Source organism: Phocoena phocoena, chromosome 3, assembly GCF_963924675.1.
Source record: "Phocoena phocoena chromosome 3, mPhoPho1.1, whole genome shotgun sequence".
Classification (NCBI taxonomy): domain Eukaryota; kingdom Metazoa; phylum Chordata; class Mammalia; order Artiodactyla; family Phocoenidae; genus Phocoena; species Phocoena phocoena.
Genome location: NC_089221.1, coordinates 125,251,181 through 125,258,208, shown reverse-complemented (window position 1 = coordinate 125,258,208; position 7,028 = coordinate 125,251,181).

Below are 7,028 nucleotides of genomic sequence, written 5' to 3'. Positions count from 1 at the left end.
AGGTTTGCCCTAAACTAGAGAAAAGCTTCTGCAAGAATTTTTATTTCTAAGTTCAACAATACCATTATTGGGCTTCCCTGGTGGTGCAGTGGTTGAGAGTCCGCCTGCCAATGCAGGGGACACCGGTTCCTGCCCCGGTCCGGGAAGATCCCACATGCCGCGGAGCGGATGGGCCCGTGAGCCATGGCCGCTGAGCCTGCGCTCCGCAACGGGAGAGGCCACAACAGTGAGAGGCCCGCATACCGCAAAAAAAAAAAAAAAAAAAAAAAAAAAAACAATACCATTATTTCTGCTACACAGATTCTCTCCCATGTCTATTAGCTCTGGTCCAGACAAGTTACTCCAGGTAAACAGTAACTGGGAGTGCCTCCTCATTGCTTACAAAGCTTAGCCAATAAAGTTACAGAGCTTTAGCTTGGGATTCAAGGTTCTTCTGTGATCTGGCCTACCGTCTGTCTCAATTTCATCTCCTTGTTTCCTTTCCAAGCATCAGAGGCTCGTACCACTAGACTCCTGAGTAATCTGTATTTTCTCTTCCTTCACTTCTGTTCATTAATATTTTCTCTAAAACAATTGTTGCTACCCCTGCCTATCAGAATCTGATTCAACTTGCCTGAACAAGCTAAAATAAAGACTGTTCTGAAATGTTTTCCACAGTTGCCCAAGAAGAAATCAATCTCTCTCTTCTGACTTGTAATAAAACATAGCATTTTACCTTTCATGGCTTATAGCATGTGTTATATTATGAGTATATACCTAACTTATAGATGTTACTCGTTATTACTCTGTAGCCTTTGAGGGTGAAGATTTATTTGTCATATGCCAGTATCCTTCCTAAACACTAGAAAAAATAGTAGAAGCTAACTATGTTGGGTGGGAGGATCAATGCTTATATGATTCAATTTACAAAAGCTAGATTTTATTCAGTTATGTTACATATAGAAGTCAATATGTATGACTTGGTCTTGTTGCCTGAGTATATGAAAAACTGAATCCATCCTGTATCTGTCGGATAGTACAACCCAATAACTCCCTTATCTCCATACTCTTGATGCAGGTAAATTTCACATCATACCTTTTATTACAAATTGTGGCCGTGCTTTGCGGCATGTGGGATCTTAGTTCCCTGACCAGGGATCAAACCCATACCCCCTGCAGTAGAAGCTCGGAGTCCTAACCACTGGACTGCCAGGGAATTCCCTACAAATTGTTTTATGTAGGATAATCTCAGTTAATATAACAAATTACCCCAATGCATAATAACTTACACAGAGGAGGTCTGTTTTTTCAATTGTGTCAAGTCCAGATGACTATCCCTGATTTACAGGCAGCTTCTCTCCAAGCTGTGATGAAGAGACCTAGTCCTCTTTCATTTCTGACTTCAACACATGGCTCGAATTTGCCATGCTCATTTGCATCAAGGTGATGGGAAGAAGAATATTATTGCGAAGGAGTCACACATGATTTTTTACCAACTTGGCTTAAAAGTAAAACACAACACACTCATCATTGCTGAGAACTAGTCACATGATCACAGTTATATGCAATTTGGGGTAGAAAAATCAATTCCCTTGTTGGGCTTCCACTTCCCAGCAATGATTGTATATTCTAACAGTGGAGTATGAATTTTGTAGACAATTATCCCCTGTGACTACTAGATAACTTTGTACACCCTTTTCCCCACACTTAGGACATACCCACTCCACTCCTCAAAGGAGACAGTATAAAGTGTTACCCAGTCGCTGCAACCAGCAAAAAGTTTAGGATTACTGAAAGCAGCTCTTTATGGAGACCTATACATTATAAGGCATGTTGTCAGCCCCCATCGTCTCCTCATACTCAGTATGTAATGGGGGAGCTTGAACAGGATCACCTTCTTGGTGTGTACCTTTTTAGAATGCAGCCATCATGCTGTAAGAAGCCCAAGTTACCTGACAGTGTCCCACATAAATGTTCCTGTCAAAAGTCCCAGCTGAACTCAGCCTGGCCAGATGTCAGAACCTCCAGATGATTTTACTTCCCAGTCATTCAAGTCATCTCAACCATTTGAATCTTCTAGAACTGAAGTTCCATGTTATGGACCAGAGAGAAATTATATTGCCTGTTGTCTGTTCCCTGCCCTGATAGAATCCATGAATACTATCAAATGGTTGTTATTTTATACCACTGATTTAAAGTTGTTTTATAATGTAGCACTAATAAGTATAACCAAATTTGGTATCTGGAAGTTGTGTGTGGATATAACAAATACATATAACAAACATCTAAACATATGGCACTGGCTTTGGGACTGAGTGGTAGGCAGAAGCTAGAAGGGCCTAGAAGAAGCTATTAGCAGAAGGCTGATGAGCCTCAAGGAGGCCATTGGAGAGGGCTTAAATAAAAATGACAAAAATGTTACAAGAAGCTGGAGGAAAGGGGGCTTTTTTAAAAATTTAGTGATGAAAAGTTTAACAAACATGGAAGATAGGAAAAATGTCATCTAATAAACTGATAAATCTTGCTAAGGAGATTTCTAGGTTAAATGTTGAAAATATCAACTGATTTCATCAAGAGGCACAGAAAAAAGAGCTGAGCTAAAGAAGGAATTGTTCAGTTTTCAAGCAGAATCTAGAGGGGATATAAATACCTACGGCTTTCTGGATTTTAAACAATTGTTTCTCATCCCTAGTCTCTCTCAGAAAGAGACTCGGGACAAAAATAAAAGCCTGGTTGCTTCCAGTAAAACATCTCAAGGTGTATACAAGTATGAAACTATCAAACCCTCTTAAACCTCAGATAGTTTTCAGATGATCCTTCATAAGCCCCTTGTACTAGTTAGTCAGGACCTTCTAAGGACCCTAAGGATATATCTCATCAACTCTCTGTGAAACAATAGAGCACCTACTTGGCATTGTCTGACAGTAACCATACAGGGACCAGAGGTTGAGAAGGACTTCTCTCGAATAGATTTGAAATGTGCCTTTTGTCCAGTAAAGTGTAATGCAAAATGGTACCTGCAGAACCCAAAACATTTTTGAAGAAACTAAGCAAGCCTAGGCTGAAAGGGACAGACATTAAAAAATGAAGAAGCCATGTTTTGTGAAATGTGATACAAAATATTTATGGGCAGAAAGTAGGTTAAGAAAATTACTTAGCTGTAAACATAAGCCATTTTTTTATGGGGGGGTTCTCCAGGGGAGGAGAGGTGATTCAGAGGGAATAACCAAGGGACCAGAGGACAAAATAAAAAGCAGAGAATTGCTCCCAGGTAGGAGTATGGGGCCTTCATCAAAGAACTAACCTGGTTATTAGAGATTTATGATGAAGGAAGTGGCATGATAAAAATTTTGTGTAGAATTATTCTGGCTGAATGTGTTGTGTTGATGTATAATGTTGAATGCGTACTGAAAGAGGAAGCAAGGATGGTAATTAGAAGATTGTAATAGTTCAAGTGAAACAAGACAGTGGCTGCACTGAGGATTAGCAATGGACGTGATGAAGAGTGGTTAGCTTTAGGGCATATTTTGAAGATAGAGCCAAAAGAATTTGCTGATGGGTCACATGCTGGGTGTGAGAAAAAGAGTATAGTCAAGGATTTGGCTTAGCAACTGGAAAAACTGGAGTTGCCGTTTTATGAGTTGGGGAGCAGTAAGAAAGAAACAATTGTAGGAGGCATGTGGGATCTTAGCTCCCTGACCAGGGATCAAACCTGCACCCCCTGCGTTGGAAAGTGGTCTTAACCACTGGACCACCAGGGAATTCCCCTATTATTTTTTAAAAGAACTGACATAAATGGAATCATACGGGATGTACTCTTTTTGTGTCTGGCTTCTTTCACATATCATAATGTTTTAGATCCATCCCTTTGATTTCCAAATATACATTTTTGGTTGGCTTATTTACCGTCCATATATATGCTTTGACATGTCCATTCAGATCTTCTGCACATTTATATTTGGTTGTTAGTTTTCTTTTTATTAAGTTTTGAGAGTTTTATATGAGCTAAATTCCATTCTTTCATCAGATATATGCTTTGTAAAGATTGATGCTTTCTCTAGTTTGTCTCATCTTTCTTCCTTAAGTGTTTTTAAAAAGAAGGTTTTAATTTTGATGAAGTCTATGTTACAAATAGTTATTTTATAGATAATGCTTTTGGTGTCATATCTTAGACTTTTGGCCAACCTAAGGTCACAAAATATTTTCTTCTAAACTTTTTATAGTTTTATATTTTACTTCTAGGATCCATTTTGAATTAGCGTTTGTATGTGATGTAAGCTGTGGATTGAAGTTCATTGTTTTTGCTTAAATACATCCAATCATTCTAGCACCATTGTTGAAGATTATCATTCTCCACTGAATTGTCTTTACATCTTTGTAAAAATTAGTTATCTATAAGTGTATGGCTCTATTTCTGGATTCTCTATTCTTTTCCTTTTATCTATTTGTCTATTCTGACTCTAATACCACACTGTCTTGATTACTGTAACTTTATAATAATTCTTAAAACCAGTTAGCTTTCAAACTTTGCTTTTTTCAATGTTGTTTTGACTTTTCTGGGACTTTTATATTTATCTCAGCAAATTATTTTTTCAATGTACAGGACATGCACAACTTTCATCACATATTTCCTAATAGTTCATATTTTTGATACTGTTAGAAATGGCATTATTTTTCATTTAAATTGCTGATTATTTCCTCTTAGTATATTAGGAATAGAATTTATTTTGTATTTTGTTCTTACACCCTCCACCCTTGCTAAACTTACTAGTTCTAATAGGTTGCTTTGTAGATTCCATCATACTTCCTATATAGATGATCACGTAGTCTGCAAATAAAGACAATTTTATTAATTACTTTCCTATCTGGATGCTTTTTCTTTTCTTTCCCTTTTTTTGGCTGTTTCTTGCCTTATTGTACTGACTAGAACCTCCATACAATATTGAGTAGAAGTGTTGAGAGCCGAAACCCCTGTTTTCTTTCTGTTTTTAGGGGGAAAACATTAGGTTTCTCGTAACTAAGTATAATGGTGGATCCAGATTTTTCACAGATACCCTTTATCTGGTTAAGGAAATTCCATTCCATATCTAGTTGGCAGAGAGTTTTTGTTTTGATTTTGTTTTATCCAGAAATACATATTGCTAAATTTGATTTGCTAATATTTTATGGAAAATTTCTGTGTATTGATTTTTTTCTTATCTTTGACTATGATGTCTGGGTAATGCTGGCCTCATAAAATGAGTTAGAAAGTGGTCCGTCCTCTTCTGTTTTGTGGAAGAGAGTGTGTAGATTTGGATTAAATCTTCATTAAATATTTAGTAGAATTTATCTTTGATCCATCTGGCCCTGGAAGTGTCTTTACTGAAAAAAATTTTAACTAGATAGAACTGTTCACATTATTTATTTTTTCTTGAGTGAGTTTAATAATTTGTGACTTTCAATACATTGTCTATTTCATCTAAGCACTTCAATTCATGTGCATGGAGTGCATTCATCATATTATTATCCAACTAGTATCTGTGAGTTTCCTCCACTATTTCTGATACTGGTTATTTTTACTCCCTTCCTTCCCCAGCCCCCCTTTTTGGCAACCATTTTAAAATAAATGGCTTTTTGTTTCACTGATTTTTATCTGTGGTTTTCCTTCTTTCAATTTCACTGATTTCTGCCCTTACCTTTGTTATTTCCTTCCTTCTACTTGCTTTAGATTGTATTTACTTTTCTGTTTCCTGTTTCTTTAAGTGGAAAACTTAGATTACCGATTAATACATTTCTTTACTTACACCATTAAATGCTATGCACTTCCCTCTAAGAACTACTTTAGATGCAACCCACAAATTTTGATAGATTGTGTTCATATATCATTCTGTTAAAAACTGCTTGAATATTTCTCTATAACTCATGGATTTTTTAGAAACCATGTGTTAACTTTCAAATAATTGGGGATTTTTGAGATATTTTTCAGTTGTAGACTTCTAATTTAATTTCTTCTAGAGAACATACATTGTGTGATTTCTATTCTGTGAAGTTTTTAAAATTAGTTTTATGTCTCATGATATAGTCCATCTTGGTAAATGTTTATGTGCAATTGAAAAAAATTATGTAATCTGCTGTTGTTTGGTGAAGTGCTCTATGCATATCAATTACAACAATTTGTCTGGTTGTGTTGTTCAGGTCTTCTATACTCTTAATGATTTTCCATCCACTTGTTCTATCAATGACAGAGAAGTGTTGACATCTCCAATTATATTTGTTAGTTTTTAAAATTCTTTCTTAGAGTCTTATTGATTTTTGTTTAATATATTTTGATAATCTGATTTTAGATGAACACATATCTAGGATTGTTATTAGGTGAACACACATCTATAATTGCCTCCTTTATCATTATGTAATGTTCCTGTTTATCCCTGGTAATATTTCTTATTCTGAAGTCTTCTTTGTCTGCCATGTGGTTCTTCTAGCTGTCACTAAGATTAAGGAAGGGAGAAGTAAACTAAAAGAATTTCCCATTTTTCAAGAAGAGTGTAGATGAAAAGCTCAGGGTTCAGGAAATTCTCTCCAGCCAGAAAAAAATATGTTAAAATTGAATTAACATTATTTATGGCAGAGAAGCTGAATAGAAGAGGTGCTCCCAGGTGATGGTTGTGGCTGAGCTCCATGATATCAGGTGGTACCAACTGCAGCTTTGTGAATGAGGTTATTTTGAAGCTTCCAGCCACACCAGTACTCCAGCTGACCCCATGTGAAGCAGAATTAATTGGTCAATCCCCCAAATTGTGAAAATAACAAATTGTTGTTATTGTTTTAAGTCACTCAGTTTTGGAGTATTTGCTATCCAGCAGTTGATAACCAAAGCACAGTGGCAGAGTGAAATCAGGTCATAGAATTGACTTCTTCTAGATTTAAACAAATGAACCACAAAAATGAAAAGTGTGTCAAAATTTTCCATCAGCATCCAAAAAAATACATAGGGACCAGGTTGTAAAGTACATTGCAAAATTTGAAAATAAGGAAAGAAAAAGGTGTCTGGTATGTCAAAGCTTAACTCC